Below are 18,046 nucleotides of genomic sequence, written 5' to 3' on the forward strand. Positions count from 1 at the left end.
ATTTGCTGGTTTACTCTATCAAACGCTTTCTCTAAATCAAGGAAGCAAATGTAAGTATTTTGACTAAGGTCTAATCTTCTCTTTATTATTGTTCTTAAACAGAGTATTGCCTCTCTTGTTTCTTTATTCTTTCTGAATCTAAATTAGTCTTCATCCAATAGACAATTTATTTTTGAATAAATTCTATTTTGAATAATTTTAGCAAAATTTTGCTAACATGTGGGATTAAAGCTATTGTTCTAAATTGGCTGCATTTGTTTGCATTATTCTTTTTTTGGTATTGGTATTATGGTTGATTTCATAAACTCCTTTGGTATTTCTCCTCTATCATAGATTTGGACTATTAATTGATAGAGTAAGGTTTTTGTCTCATCACCTAGATTTTGTAGCAGTTCTATAGGAATATTGTCTACACCTGGACTTTTTCCATTACTCATTTCGGACAGAGCTTTATCAAATTCTTGTATCTTTACCAGATCTGTAAAGATATACAAAATAAGAATAAGTCGAAAAGAATGGCGGCCAACTTCTGGATGGGAAAAGACACCTGAATGACCGATTTAAATCGCGTAATCGGCACGTCTCTTTCCTTCCTTCTCGCTATTCTCATGTAATTAGAGTTATCATTAACTTAACCTTTTTCAAAGTAGAAGAGAAAAAGTTTTAACGCATGAATGAAGTCGCCAAAGATTTCGAATAACACTGCTGTATATTCAGGCTTGGCTGTTCCATGTTCATCTTGTATGCAGTGAGAATAAACTAACAAGCAGCGTTTAACTTATGCTTTCTCTATGATTTGCGAAGAGGGCATTTTTCGCTTCCGCCAGTCTGCCAAAGTACCGCGATGCGTTTCGCACCGAGCCTGCAAACACCTGAGCAACAACAGTGGTTTTCTCTTGGGAGCCATAAATAGAACCACATCGTCAGTGTCTGAATACGTTTCACTGCCATGTTAGGCCTTACTCTATATCCGAATGGAGCAATCTGTGCTCATAGCGTCGTTTATGTCAGGGGCTGCGCATATTGGGAAAGAAAATTTAAGTTGGAAGAAATTTCGTAACGGATGCAGTTCTTGGATCCATACTTAGTTTTAAGGGAACGATTGATAAATACTAAAGAGAAGGAAAGTGGCGAATATATATTTTTTTTTAATTATATTTTTTATCAACATTTTTTTCCTCGCATTTTTCATGACTTGCAAAAATCAAAACGAGGCTAACTCTTTTGGGAGAAAAATAATTCACACTTTTATTTAAATTATTATTGTTATTATTTTATTTGTTTATTTTTTTTTCTAAATCATTACACGGGGAAATAGCTCGGTTTATTTTATTACAAACGTGGCATTTATTCTACAGTCGAGGACGACTGCAGAATAAATTTCTCGTTGAAAAAAATAAATAAAGGTGAGTGCTGATTGGAGTGGCTTTGCACAAGTGCCACCAAACTTGACTGTCTATAATATTATATTATAGACGATGGGTCGGCAACTTTTTCAGACTCACGGGCCACATTCAACATTTATTTTTAATAATCGGGCCACAAGCGTAGCACGAACAATGGATTCATTATGAATACTTTGCATCTTAAATATGTTTTGCTGAGCAATCAAGGAAGCTTGTAATTTATTAATTTGATTTTTTCAAGCTTCACAGTTGAAATCCTTGTATTGGCTTTCATGTTGATTCTCGTACTGGTGTCTGATGTTATATTCTTTCATAACATCAACACTTATGTTTTCATAACAGCATCATTAAACCTTCTTCCTTCATCTATAATTTTACATTTTCTTGAACATATTTTTGAAATTATTTTTAACAACTATATATCTGAAAATAATAGTTGATGTTATTAAATTATATTAAAAGACGGATCAGGGAACGCGACTGCAAAAGTGCGACAAAATCTCGATTGTCGTCGGCTGAAGTCGTATTTGTTATCCCCACTCCTGATGACTCACATGGTTGACTAGCGCCAAGTTGCACGAAGATATCACGAAGTATCGGAATAAAATTATTTTTAATTTATTATTCATATTATAAAATGTATTTTAAATAATTCAACATACAGGCCACATGCCATGTAAGTATGGTCAACTTTTATGAGTCGCCAAAAATGCACGTTTGGGTCGCCGGTTGCCGACCCCTGTTATAGACAATCAAGTTTCTCACAATTCACTAGGAGCAATCGGTTCCTTTCCAATTAACGTAAATGGTCAAGTAGCGTTAAAGTCATTCGATGATGGATGAGAACCATTTTCTATACGCAGCAGTCATCAAAAACATGAGCATGTGGTTTGGTCCCTATCACGAAAAAGACTTCGTGCCGCGAATGTTCTTGAACATTCGTGGAATATATTTCGCATATCTGGTACCAGTGAGAACCACTGGGAAAAGTAATGCATGCACGTATCGCTACCAGAACTACTGAAATGAGTTTGTTTTTCATCCTCCTCGCAGAACTTTAGTACTATTAAATATACTGAGCTAAAACACGCACGCACGCACACACACCTCTCTCCCCCTCCATCCTTTAATGTTATCGCTACCAAGTAGTGAACGTTCATTTTCAAAAATAAATATAATATTATATACGAGTCAACTTGGCTGTCATGTATAGAAAAAGATTAATTAATGTCGCACCAGCAGAAGTTACAGTTCGTATAATTAATTATTTAAATAATTTATTTATGAAATATACTATTAGATGCCAGATCTCAGATTTTAGTTCGGTTGGGTACTAAATATTTTTCAGCTTGCTTTTTCTCATTCAGTAAAAATTATTATATTTTCTTTTAACACGATATTCTGTAAATTTTATTATTTTACTTGGGGGGAGGGTAAATTTTATTATTTTACCTGGCGCCTACGGCCCCCCCCCCCCCCCCGAGTTCCGGGCTGGTAAGCCTGAGCCAAAAAACGTGACATAAAAACGTTTCAAATTTCGGCTTATCTTTTTATATACTGTATATATAGAGTAGATTGTTAATTAATAAAATAATAATTTAATGATATTATAGGGTAAGAAGCGATGTAGTAAAAAGGTAGTGTTAGATACAAGTTGAATGGACTGAAAGTTGTAATGAATATAAGAATTTAGCTATTTTTGATTGATAGGGGATTGGTCAGAGGCTCAACAAATTGCAGATTTTACTAAATGAAGCTTCACTTGTAGAAGTTATGCTACTTTGGCCAGATCAACGTTCGATTATGAGCTCAGGTTCGCTCACCTAGATTTTTAATGGGTGACAAGATAATCAATACGTGTGTGGAAAGAAATTGTATTCTGATAACTGATGAAAATCAGTTGGTTACTAGTGATTTGTTAAATTTATCTAACAGGACACAGAGAGGAAATTTAATTGGAGTTAGCTCAAGTTGTGCTTGGCTGAATTAGGCTTGGCTAGAGAGCATAATAAAAGTTAGTGAAGAGAGTCATTTAGTAGGGAATTATTATAGAACAAGGAGGTTTCTCGTTGCCTTCTTTGGCCAGTAGTAGTATTCTGTGTTCACGGTGGCCGATTTGTGTGTTTTGAGGGATTAACAATCCAAGTTTCTCGGAAAAAAGACTCCCATCTCCGTATGAGACCAAATAACTCACCCATCTATGACGCGAAGCGGTTCTGATAACGGTTTTTCGCGTCCTAGACGGGATTCGAACCCAGGTCTTTTCAACCAAAAGGCTCTATCGAAACTGAGCTACGGAGGCTCACAACTAGCTAGGCAAATTCCTGTAACTTAAAAATAAAAAGCGAATTAGGTAACTTTTATGGCTGGAGAATAGGGTAGTTAAAAAATAAATAAGGATGTGAGAAAACGGAGGAGATTGGGAAAATAAGCTATAAGGATAAATATACAGAAGTTAACCCACCGGGGGGGGGGACTCGCGATGTTACGTGTATCAGTTGTTAGACCACAGTGATGGCTATTCGCCGTATGCCCACCTGCTCTTGATTTTCTCTCCTTTCCAGCATTAAATCGGTTTCGAGGTAAAGGTTGATTTTCCTCAGGGCATTCCGGGTTTATTCCTCACAAACATAATATTGACTTCAAAAACATCTGGTATGTGGTGATACTATTACATGCAGACTGAATACAAATTAGGAATGCGTAATTCGTGGAGTTCATGACAATACCATCCTAGATGGACGTCTCCTGAGAGAGGCAGACAATAATAATAATTCTTATTTTAGAGATGTAAATAATAATTATAATTTAGAATAAATTTGAGTACTGTATTTAAAAGTGTATATATATATATATATATATATTGCTCGAGATGGTACAGATCTATAGCGTATGAGCAAGAGTTAAGATAGTTTTTTTTGTTGTTGTTGTTGTTGTTGAATAATTGGAAATTTTGGTGGGAAACATTTTACGAAGAAAGCTATTCCGAGGGACAAGTTACATCGAATGGAAGAGGAAAAGCTCTGTTCACTGCGTGTGTTTTTATGGATTTGTTTTACGGGATGAAAATCCCGAGTTTTCGGAAGCAAGGGGGGCCGCTTCCGGTAAGATTCCCCTTCATAGCGAGAGAGGCTAACTCATCTTCACTGAAGATGAGAGGCTAACTCATCTTCAGTGAAAAGCCTTTATATAAGTTCCTCGTATCCTAGACGAGGTTCGAATTCAGGACCAACTAAAAGGCATCGTCAATACCGACTGAGATATGAAGGCTCTGATGGTTTAGCAGTTGGTCTGTAAATGAATATTGGTCAGATGTACTCGTGTTATTATAGGCTTACTATATCCCAACAACAACAACAAAAAAAAAAAACAATATTAAAAATTATAATGATACAAAAGTGATGTACGCTACAAGCATGCAAAATTTATTATTTTTTAAAAATTATTAAGATTTTTCACGGTACACTTGTTCACATCTAACGGAACACAATTTGGGTGACGCTGGGCTAGATATAAATGCCAGACTAAGAGTAAGATAAATGAATTTCCCCCACCTCCCGAGAATAAAGACAGGATTGTGTAGCTATGAAGGTGACTAGGGTGTCCTCACTCCACTGAACAATAAAATACACATTAATGGTTGAGGCACTGTTTATAGATCTTAAATATGATGTGTTCATGAGTGGGCAGAATGCGGTGTACTATCATCAGAAAAAAATACAGGTGTGGTTCGAGGTCAGTGAGAGAAGGTCATTTATATACTGAAAAGGGACAGGGAATAGAACAGAATCCTGGAACATCCCTGCATTGGCGGAGAAATCTTAAGAGAAATGCCGCCCACCTTGACGTGAATGATCAGAGAGAGAGAGAGAAAAACTAGCCAGTAAACTACAAAGGGTGAAAGGCAATTTGCTGGGCATGTAATTATAATATACGATTAAAAGTATTATGCCTAGTTTTTAATTATACAGGATTTAAAAGAAAAAATATGGCGGAATTCACATGAAAAATATAATAATAATAATTAATAAATAAATAAACACATATGTTGCTGGTCTTGCAATAAATTTAATAATAAAAACACGAAATTTAGATAATAATACGTCATTTTATTAATAATAAAATGTTTCAACCTTTAATACCTGAAAGCAGACGACAGGAAATGAAATATTTGCGAAGTACGTCACTGAAACGTAACCGAAATTGGCTAAATAAAACAGACGACTTTGCAGGAAGTTACCAATAACGATTTTCTTCCAAAGTGCATGAAGGTCATAACGCTACTGACTGACTTAATTATTCTTATGCAAATTGCAAGCCCTTTTCTACATAAAGTACCACTCACACAGCAGTAGTTTCATCATGACATTCACACAGAGCGCACAGCTAAAACGGATTTGTAAAGTAATAGAGAGCAGCACTGAGTGAAAGGAAACGAAAAGTCTCTTGATAGCCATTAAGGAAATACTGCTTAGAAAAGCAAGGTGTTAAAGGTCATAGGGATTATTTGAGATTTTACACTGACCTGCAAATGCAATATTCAAGGTTTTAGTATCGCTTTGTTCTACACTAGAGCTCTTCATATAATTCCAAGCACTTTCATTACATTGGATTAACTCAATCTGATTAAAAGAAATTGCAAAAATCTGATTGGGGAGACTTTTTTTTTTTTCAAAAGAAACTGCTGACTTTGTTAAGTGTTGAAGAATTTTGAAAGAGTAAATGATTAGAGTGTAAAAATGCAATTACCGAGCGCCATCACCTTTAAGCTTTCTGTGTTGTGTTTTTCTGTTGTTGTTTTTTTTTATCTGTACTATTTAATTAAAGAAAATTTCATTTCCTATTTAATTCGAATGCTGAGATTGTAAATTGTGTTAAATTTATAGTAAGCAGCCTGTGGTTTGTTTTAAGTGATTTATTATACTTAAATATAAAGTATTTAAATAAGCTATTTACATCAGTGGGTGTGTGTGTGGGGGGGGGGAAGCTTTCTATTTCGATTTTAAAATATCGCTGAAATGGCGCAATATATATATTTTTTTATGTAAACCCCATTCATGGAAAGTTAAATTTATTATAATTATCCAATTTTATTTTCATTTTTGACAATCATAATTTGAATAATGAATAGCAGCCAATTTTGACTTGATAATTTTTGCTTTAATCAACGCGGTTTATGCATAGATTCCATGGAATCTATTTTCTAAATTTCATTTTAAATATTAATTCAAATTTCTCAGGATCTCATCTCATTCACTATTTCCTTTTTTTTTTTATTCGATGACATTTCGCGTAATATTTTTTCTCTTTCAAATTGAGAAAATTGACCGTACGTCAAACAAAATAAAATGAATTTTTTTATAATAAACAAGGAAGAGGCAAAAAAAAAAGAGGAAACTCGGTGTTACTGCTATACAAAATTTAACAAAGTTATTATTATTCAGAAGTCTCCATTAATTGCAAAATCATTGACTGTAACGAAATAATCAATAATTAAATGTGATATCCTCAACCCATTCGTCCCGTAGGACAGGTAGAGTGCCCTGTAGATCTGCGTCTTCACGCAGATGCTTTAGGTATGAAAAACCCTAGTTTCCAGTAGAGGGGAACCCACCACCTCCGTATGAGATCCGCTAATTCACCATTTGAATTAGCGGATAAACGGGAGTCGAACCCGCATCTTTCCAACCAAAGGGTTCGTCTTACCATCTGAGCTACGTATGCTCTGTGTTCAATCTACAATACACAAATAAATTAATAAAATAAATAAATAATAGAACGTCGTTGTAAGGCAAGAAAACTTTTGACATTGCGATAAGTTGCTTGCTAGATTATTGTAATGATGCCGAAGTTCTGTAGCATCGGGATCGGTCCTCTGTCGGCTATCTGGACATCTTCCTATCTTGGGTGCTTCTTTATGGTCCTTTATCCAGGCTGGCGAATCTTTTTTTTTTTTCTCCCTTCCTCCTGGATCGGGTTTTCTAATATTCTATCCCTAATTCAACCTACTCGATCCTCTTTCTCTTCCCCACACATTTGTGGGGAAGAGATTTGATGATTTCGCTTCATGTTCAACAAATCACTTGAAATAGTTTTTATGAGCAAATGACTGGACGACTAAAGGGATCTCAAAAAAGAATACGAGCTCGCTAAATGAATTTATGAAATACAAGGTATGACAAATTCCCGGATGCACATGTAAAAATGATATTTACTTATCTGTAGACTAATGGCTATTATCACCTTCGAAGTAACTAACCCTTCTGTGTAACTGTGCTTAGACAATACTGCCAAAGCTCAAAACCTTTGTGGAGCTCGTCTTCTGGATTGCGTTTTATTACTGTCACCACTTGACGTTGGATATCAGAAATGTCAGAAAATCTGCATCCTTTCAAGACATTCTTCTATGAGAAAACATCCAAAAGTTGCAAGGGGCAGAGTTTGGTGAATACTGAAGATTGTCCAATTTTGTGGTGGATTTTTTAGCCAGAAACTGATGGATAGCATCATGTGTAGGGGCACTGTCGTGATGGATGATCCAATTGTTAGGTCAAAGTTCAGGTCGCTTGTTATAAAATAAACTTCAAATAACCATGCCAGCACTAAATACAGTAATAATCTTGGGTTCACTGTTTGTTCGTCTTGATCTGCGATTGTGACATTCGCCCCGTTTTTTCAGGGATATTGAAAGCCAAGTTTCATACATTCCAATCAGCCATGAGAACACATACACACAATTTGGTGGGCGGTAGATGGCGCTGTGTGTTGATGGTGGTGGTGGTGTCACGTAGTTGAAGGATTATTTATGTAAGGAAGATGAGTTGTAGTGGAGTAGTGTGCCCTCCCACGATGAGTCCTTGGTGTCACGTAATAATAATAATAATGTAAATAAAAAAGCAGCCAGTTGTGAAGAAGGATCAGAACACACAGATTAAACTGCCGCTGCGTTTGATCTACACTTCAAACTCGCGGAACCATCATGCAGAAATGTTTCTTATTCCCAAATCATCCGTCAAAATCTTTCTCAATTTTTCTGTCTAACTTTAATTCTTCTACCATTTAGCGTATACTTAATCACTGTCAGACCGAACTAATTGTCGCACTCTTTTCTACATTTTCGATGAGTTTGTGGTCGCTAAGTTCTTTCATCTTCCCGTCCCCTCTTCTAATGTCCCTCAATAGATTTTTTCATAGCACCATCATCATAAATCACTCTTAACATGTCTAGAGTTTTCACTTGCGCTTTTGCCTAACTTTGCACAAAATGGTATTAATGCGCTGCTCCCAATTACATTCACTCGTTATTCTGTCGAAAAGAACAAACACGCATGCGCAAACTCTACCAATGCTTGTAACATGTTATTATTATCAACACCGACCTCCATGGAGGCAGAGACTCATCGTGGGAGGTACTCACTATACAATGCTCATCCAACCTCGTCTTAAACTGATTCAATGTGTCCACATCCACAACACACTCAGGCAATGCATTCCATCACCAACCACCCTCCATGCAAAGAACCTGCTTCTGACTCCTCTGCTCACACCCTCCCTATACAGTTTCCAGAAATGGCCTCTTGTTCTACTTCCCTCTCCAATTCTATGAAAAATCTCTTCCATATCTACCTGATAACAGCCCCTGACCAGCTTATATGTCTCAATCATATCCCTCCTATTCACGAGGCTCTGCAACTTACATTCTCTCAATCTGTCCTCGTACTCCACATTCCAAAGACCACTGACTACCTTGGTGAATCTTCTCTGTACCCTTTCAAACATATTTTCGTCACGATGAAAACCCGACGACCAAATCTGTGCACAATAATCCATATGAGGCCTGATCAAGGCCTTATACAATGGAATCGTAACCTCTCTATTTCTGCATGTCAGGGTTCTCCGCATCATTGCCATTATTCGATGTGATGTCTTCACAACTTGTGCAATGTGGCCCCTGAATTTCAGGTCCTTGTCCATCATCACACCTAGATCTCTCATCTTCTCTACTTCTGTTAAAGTTTCCCCACCAAGTGTATACTTGGCGTCCCATCGTTGCTTACCAAATCTCAAAACCTTACACTTGGCAACATTGAACTGATAGTTCCACTTACCTGCCCATTTATGCAATCTATTCAAGTCCTCTTGTAAGGCATTAACATCAGCCTGACTGTGCATTGCTCTCCCCAATTTTGTATCATCTGCAAACAGCTGGATATCACTAGTTAAACCCAATCCAATATCATTAACATACAAATTGAACAGCAATGGCCCCAAAAAACTGACCCCTGTGGCACACCACTGGTGACCTTTCTCTTTCGAGATACTTACTGATACCTATCTGACATCCAGTCACTGATCCAACACAGTATATATATATATATATATGGTCTTGAAATTCACGCTTGCTCTTGTTATCATTCAGGGAATGAGAGGTGTGATTGAAGTCTGATTAGCGGAATAATGAATTACTGATCATTTAAAACTACGTACATTTAGAAATTTATGTACATTTAATCATACAAATACAACATTTATTTTACAAATGATATTCTATCTTTTTCAATTTAGCTACCAAATTTTACCCTACGTTTATGAACTGGTCAATAACATCGTCATAAAAAGTTGGTTGAAACTTAATTTTCCCAAGCAACAGGCCCACTTGTAAAGGCTGACTGAAGCTCACTGGCTAGAGCTACTTTGTTCTGCGTATGGCCCGTGTTTAAGCAACAGTGTGAGATGACGTGAGGGAGCGGAAATGGCTATGCGCGCGCATGAAATCACAGTGCTGAAACGAGGACCTGGATGCTCCCACAACCGAGCAAGCCAAGGTAGCTTGACTAGCGTCGGCCTTCGATACACAACGCAAAGCTCAATTATTGCCGCGCAAGCTTAAAATAAAAAGGAAGTCACAAGACAGGATGTTGTTATGTGCTGCTATATTTACCAATTTTCGGATTGATGCACCAAAGAAGAAGAAGAGAAACTTAAAACGTCTTCTGTCTACAAAAATAAAAGCCTAAATGGAATATTGTATTTATAAATGCATGCATTTATTAACAAATAAATATTACTTCTTTCTCAATTAATGAGCTTGCGCAGCAAGCATAGCAAGCATGGAGAATTTGCCACTGTATATATCTTTATTTAATAACATGCAGTTTAGTTATAAATTAAAACTATATTTTTCAATTAATTCTATATGAAATTTTATGTATATATAAGAGCTAATACGCATTGGTTTCCAAATTTTTAGGCAAACGTAAATTCAAAAGACCGGATGCTTCTCTTTCGTCGGCGGCAACCACATCATAATAAAATCAATAATAATAATAATCAAAATAATATTTACTTATTTTGTAATGATTATAACTAAAATTTATTAATAATTATTACAAATTTGTTTATAAATAAAATCGTTATAAATACAGTTAACCCTTGAACAACGCGGGGGTTAGGGGCGTAGATCCCCGCATTGTTCGAAAATCCGAATATAAATTTTGACTCCCCACAACTTAACTACTATTAGTCTACTGTTGACTGGAAGCCTTACCGTTTATTTAATACGTATACATATGTATGTATTAAATACTATATTCTTACAATAAAGTAAGCTAGAGAAAAGGAAATGTTACTAAAGAAAAGCATAAGGAAGAGAAAATACATTTACAGTACCGTACTGTATTTATCGATACAGTAAGTTTACGTCGTCTGTTTACACGATGAATCGTATGTCTGTCAGTATCTATATCAATATTGTTTTTTATGATACAAAACGCTGTAGATGTTATATGTATTACTAATATTAGATACGTTTGCTTCGCGGTAGCCTAGCCTATACACTAATGAATGAATCGTTATAAAATTTTTATTTTATGCACATTAATAACAGCTAATTTTATGAAGTTATGATTTAATACTGAATCTTTACGTTTGTTTACATTTCTCTCGACTGCGAATAGTGCCATGTACGGTCTATAAGTGTGCTTACTTTTACAATAGATTTGTGCATATTTTATGGTAGTAAAAAATAATAAAATGGACTAGTTATCTACATATATTTTATGCATTCATGACATAAGTATATAAGTACTTTTTTTTTTTTTTTTTTGTATATATATATTTCTAGGCTACGCGGTTCATCAGCGAGATTTTTACATTGTCGCAAATCCTCCCCCAAAAAATTTAAAATATATTTATTAAAAAAAAAAAAGGCTGAAGCTTAATTTAATATTTTATATTAAACATAATAATGTACATATTATGTCTAAATAATGAATAAATATTTTATTTGTTAATGGATATCATATCATTTTTGAAATACAAAGCTGTGATTCGATCAAAATCTCAAAGTGGAATTTTTAGCAGTTTTATAAAATGTGTGAGTATTCTCACTGTTGGATTTAAAAGGCAAACGCATTATTAAAATATCGGATATAGTTATATTCCAAGTATACAAATATAATATTCTTGTTAACATTTAAAATAACGTCTGCTACATTTACAAAGTCAAAAACGGAGCTCTTGTAGTGAAGTGAAACGTATTTCTTTTTATTTTATTGCAGAACACTTCGCATTGCTGAAGACTTTAATGACATGCTTTTACAATTTTAAAGCTCTGTTTACTTTCAGAGCTGGCTTAATCTGCTTCGGTGAACACAGTACTTGATCCAGTTTAGACGGGTGAAGATTTTAGCTCCGGTTTTCATGCTAAACGGCTTCATCTTATTTCAACTCAAGAACGTCATAGCCTGAAAGCTGATTTTAATATTGCTCATCCTTCAGAGCTTATCACACAGCGGACTGGGAGAAATAAAAAAAAGCTATTCCACTCATTTACAATGATACAACGGTAATTTTTTTGTTACGTTTTTTTTTTTTTTTTTTTTAATGTTACCTAAACTGTCTTTTGAAAGAAATGAGGACAGCATTTTTGTAGTCAACTAAATTCTATATCTTAACGCGAGAGAACAGAGAAATTCAACATTTTATCTGGCAGAGCTCCATATCGAACGATTAGCGGAAAAATCGATATTCTAATATTGATCGCTAGGAAGTTGCTCTTAAATAATTTCACATTCCAAGAAAGCATTTGACGAGCAGAATACAACGACCAGGTAAAGGACACGATCTGATCTTTCGTCCGAGCCAAATTTCAAACAATCGACAATATAAACTTGAATCTAGAATTGTTATCAGTAAAACAATATCCATCTCGTAAATTCAAAACCAAAAGAATATAAATACATATATAATAAACATTTAAAAGTATTAATTAAAATTTTAAATTTATTTAATTATTTAAATATTCGTGCACATTTAGTCCAGAGAAAAAGGGCTAACAAACTACAATTATAATATGTAAATATGATTGGTTCGTTATTTATATTCGCCAGAGCAACTAAGTATATGAGGCGAGTATATCGTGTGTTTGTCAATTGCATTTGTTCTCTGGCTGGTTTGAATTTTATGGGATGAAAAACTCAAACTTCCGAGAGGAAAAAATCGTGCCGCCTCCTGAAATATGAGAAATGAATTCATTTTAATGATTTTTATCTTAAACTAGAAATCTCTCATCACCCGAGCGAATATGTCTAGCTCGAAGCAGTAAGGAGGTCATTCTTAAATTATGTGACGTGGAAAGGAATATACCTAGATTTTAGAGTGATGTTGTGTTACGAAGTCGAAACATTTTGTATAGAATAATAATCCATTTTAAAATATTAAAATGATTTATATTGGTTTCAGCATATGGTAGCATGGATATTATTAATATCTCCGTAGCGCATCCGCCGAAAAATGACGGAACTTGTGCCCTTTCTTTGAAAAAATAAATTATATACTATATAATAATATATAGTATACAGAATGGGCGATACAGATTAGGGACCACGACATGGCAGCAGTTATCTGCTTTACTCTTCTGCCTGCATACCTATTAAAATCACTGATAGCCCTGGGCCAGCTATCTGTGATGGTGAAGGTTGAAACTAGCTGCTTTCGGCCGCTATTTTTCAAAAGTTAGTTAGGGTTAAAGGGCCTTCCCTTCGGAGAATATTGAAATAAAAATAAAAATTTTTAGAAATTTTAAAGGTAATTTCCATAATTTTACACTTTTAATTTCAGAGCAAATCTCTGGAGATTTCCTGCATTTTTTTTTTAAGTTGTGAGGTCACACGGTTCATCCTCTTTATCTTGTCACATGGAGGGAGGAGAAGGAATGTAATAATATTTAAAGATGATACCTAAACAACATATCGAGAAATCTTTGATAAGCGGAGGTTTCAAATGCAGAAAATCTCGAGATTTGCTAGCTGTATATTTATATTTTGAAAAATAAAGCACTCAATATCAGAGTCAGCCAAAATTTTATTTAAAAAATTACTTCAAAATGCTGAAAAACACATATTAAACTTGAAGTGTTCCTCCCCCCCCCCCAGCTGGTTCCGTATAATATGTAATGAATCTCATATTTGCATACGAATCTTTTTTGTGTATAACATGGGCAAATATTCGTATGATTAAGTATCGAAACTGTACCTAAAACTGATTATTTAATTATGCTTAATATTGTTTTATATTTAGTGAATTCTTTGAGTACGGCTTATAATGGATCGCACTTTTCTAGTTTGAAAATTCAGATATACTAAACTGACAGTGATCAGAAAAGTCGTGGATGGATCGAAGGGAAAAGTTAGGCTGGGTTAAGTTATCATGAATTGCATTAATGTGTGGTAACTAAGGCCATGCTACCAGAGGCGAATTCTCCATGCTTGCTATGCTTGCTGCGCAAGCTCATTAATTGAGAAAGAAGTAACATTTATTTGTTAATAAATGCATGCATTTATAAGCATTCCATTTAGGCTTTTATTTTTGTAGACAGAAGACGTCTTAAGCTTGCGCGGCAATAATTGAGCTTTGCGTTGTGTATCGAAGACCGATGCTTGCTCGTCTAGTCAAAGCTACCTTGGCTTGCTCGGTTGTAGGAGCTTCCAGGTCCTCGCAGAAGCACTGCGAGGACCCGAGCTTCATGCTCGCGCATAGCCATTTCACGTCGTCTCACTCTGTTGCTTAAACACAGGCCATACGGAGTCAATTTAGCTCTAGCCAGTGAGCTTCAGCTAGCCTTTACAAGTGTGCGTGTTGCTTGGGAAAATTAAGTTACAACCAACTTTTTACGACGATGTTGTTGACCAGTTCATAAAGAAGAACCGTAGGGTAGAATTTTTATTCAAGTAGCTAAATTGAAAAAGATAGAATATCATTGTAAAATAAATGTTGTATTTGTATGATTAAATGTACATAAATTTCTAAATACAGTACATAGTTTTAAATGGTCAGTAATTCATTATTCCGCTAATCAGACTTCAATTACACCTCTCACTCCCTGAATGATAACAAGAGCAAGCGTGAATTTCAAGGCCAGCATTCGCCCCTGCATGCTACTGTCTTATCTGTTAATTGCTGTGTCCTTGGGATTATTTGTCTACTATTTGCAACAGAGAAACATTGTCGGTGCCATATGTTGGCTGCACTTGGTTCTGCAGAAAATCATCAAATACTATTATTCCTAATTAAAAAAATGGCCGAGTGGTTAGCGTATCCGCTCTCCAGCCAAAAGGCTGCGGGTTCGAATCCCGCCGTGGGCATGGATGTTTGTGATTGTCTGTGAAAATACTTGTGCTGGTGGTCAGCGGTAGATGGAGGTGGTGTAGATTATGAAGGTAGTTGCGGTTAGTGGAGTGGTGGAAACTGAGAGCTGTAGAGTAGGTGCCCTCCCTCGATGAGTCTTTGGACTCCCTGGAAGTGTTATGTAATAATAATAATAAAACTAGAGTAATAGTAGATGAAACAATTGATTAAATTTCTACATGGAACGTACTCGGCTCATTCCGCCAAATGTCGGATGCGACCAGTTTTGGAGAAATTTGGAGGATAATCAGGATCTACATTAAGTGTAGGCAAACAAGGTTTTGGCTATGATTGGAATTCCTAAAGACCACTTTGAAGACTGCAGTTTTAATATCAATCCCATATCCGATACTTCTCGGGGGTAGGATTAACATTAAAATATATCTACAACACGACAATGTCATGCGTGAAGGAAGAGATGAATATTTGGTTTGATGAGTCTGAAGTTGGAAGGTATATGCATGTTGACCAGCAGCTGCCCATGTTTATACATGATTAGAGGGAAGTGGAGGAACAATGGGAGCCAATGGAAATACCTCCAGAAATGATAAAGTAGAGACAGTTTCTGTGGGAAAGCGAATGGAGGAAGTGAGAGAAGGATCGTCTATTAAGCGAATAACTCTCTTCTGGATACAGTCTAGAATTCTGAGGGAGGTTTCTGATGTTCCACCACAATTGTGAGAACAATCTTCTAGGTCTGAGGATTTGGGATTTGTAAAGCCTTAAGAAGAAGAGAAGTAATGTTTAGAAAGAAAAAGATTACCAAGATGTTCGGAAGAGGCTATGAACAAGATGTGCTTGTGCCAGAATAGGCTAGATGAGAAAGTCAGTTCCAAGAAGAGAAAATTAATCTTGGTTGGTGAACAAAAGAGAGGGAGAGCGAGGAAGAACAAGACAGGAATGCGTTTTGGTAGCATTAAATTTCACTAAATTATCTTCGTCCCACTTTATAATAGCTAGAAGATCGGTGTTTAAGGGCATTAGTCACAGATCTTGAAGCTTGTGGTAAATACTACAAGGTTTTATGAATGACGAAGAGGAATTGATTATACTATCATCATCGAAGCTAGGAATAAAAGCGAGAGAAGATCATTGATATATAGGAAAGTGTAGGTGAAAGCACAGATCCTTGAAGTATTCAGCATTGATGGAAAAATCAGATGAGAGGGAGCCATCCACCGCACCAGCAATGAACGACTCGAGAGGAAGCCGGATTCCATTAAGTCCGTCTACATGAGATTCTCCAAAACTTTCCGTGGTCTGCATCCAAAGGTGGGTAAGGTTAACGAGGAAGTCTGCTGTAGATCGTGATGTCAGAATCCATATTGGTGATCACTAATTAATTGATGGATGAAGTAGTCTAAAGAAGCTGGTTGTTAATGATAAGCAGGTTGTAAAAGCGATACAGAAGGGCATTAATTCTGGAGCACAAGCTCTTGGCACAATTTAAGAGATATACCATCTGGACATTTTTCTGATGTCCTGTCGAAAGAACAGAGGAGGCATACTGAGAATAGTTGAGGAACAGTAGGGGGAGATCTGCTCTGGTCGTCTAAACAAAAGCTGGAGAAGATTGATGACAGTAGGTCTGCCTAATGTTAAGGAGATATTACATCAGGAAAGAGTTATTGTCTTTCACCGGGCGATGAAAGCCATCTACTAATTAGAGGGTATTTTTTCCAAGTAGAGAGTGGAGTTGAGGGTGGGAGAGGCCATATATTGCGCATCAAACCCATTAACGGCCCGTAATAAATGTTACGTTTTTTTATTGATTTATGTTCATATGAATATATAGACGTTTTTTTGTAATAAATCAATTTACTATATATATATTATTTATTTGTTTTTCTTTTTAATATATAGCAACCTTTGAAAATATCAAAGTCGAGATGCAATTTTCAGGATAGAATGTCATGTCAAATATACTGTTTACATTTTCCAATTGAAGTGAAAAGACCTCTTAAAAAAGAAAAAAAAAATACATACAGCAAAGTTTGGCCCTTAAGATGGTCATCCCCCCCCCCCTTATTCTTGTTGTCCGTGAAATAGGAGAACAGATCCTCCAATCTTACTTAAATAAAGCCCAAACAATTCCTTTCGCTGCAAATGGGATTTGAACAGGTCTTTTTCCTATAGAATTACCATATTATGAAACCACTTGGCCACGAAGACGTCTCAGCTACCATTCAAACAGAAAAGAATTGAACCAAATAGTATTTATTCCTTATGTTCGCTACAGTCAGTTTCGTTCATGGTTTGTGTTTCATTAATTATTCTGATAAAAGAATAAGAATCGGAAAAGTGTCATAAAAAGTGCATTTCGCAATAGCATTCATATATAGTGATATTATTTGTTACCAACGTGCGGTTGAAATTAAAGAAATGACTCCACAAATTTTAGTCGAGGATCCTAAATACCAAATTTCATTACGCGGGAGTGGAAGTACGATTATTATTTACGTCTAGCCAAAGAGAACATGACTTTATATAGTTTCGAAATATTTTGTCAATTTTACTCATGAGAATGGTCTGATTAAACGAAATATCTGAACAAATTTTTGTACTGATTCTAAATATTGAATTTTAATAAAATTCATTCCACCACAGCTGAGGAATAACTTGCGTACAGGCAGACAGACAAAACGAATCTAATTGGTGCCAACACATCTTGCGAAACGGTTCGGTTGCTGTGATCATTATTACGTGACACCTCAAAGCAGTCCAAGGACTTATCACAGAAGATCACTTCACTCCACACAATCGTCCATCTACAAACAACGGCACAATCCACCATAATGAATGATGATGAAAGACGATAACGAATTATTGAATGTATCTGAAATTATCTCACGTGGCATACTTATTCTTCACTACACGTTCCTCTTGCTGACATCACAATGTCCTCAGCTATGTACGATTGGGCATGCTAATGCTGCATGAGATAAAAGTAAAAA

General features: G+C 35.8%; 1 protein-coding gene across 2 annotated transcripts in view; it reads right to left on the minus strand.

Moving 5' to 3' along the window:
- LOC150106902 (uncharacterized) overlaps nt 1-18,046 on the minus strand; it is a 191,008-nt gene that overhangs the window by 86,323 nt on the left and 86,639 nt on the right. The gene's annotated exons all lie outside the window — the stretch shown is intronic.

This window comes from Typopeltis vanoorti, chromosome 5 (assembly GCF_054136105.1).
Source record: "Typopeltis vanoorti isolate ZY-2024b chromosome 5, IOZ_Tvanoo_1.0, whole genome shotgun sequence".
In the NCBI taxonomy this organism is placed as follows: Eukaryota; Metazoa; Arthropoda; class Arachnida; order Uropygi; family Thelyphonidae; genus Typopeltis; species Typopeltis vanoorti.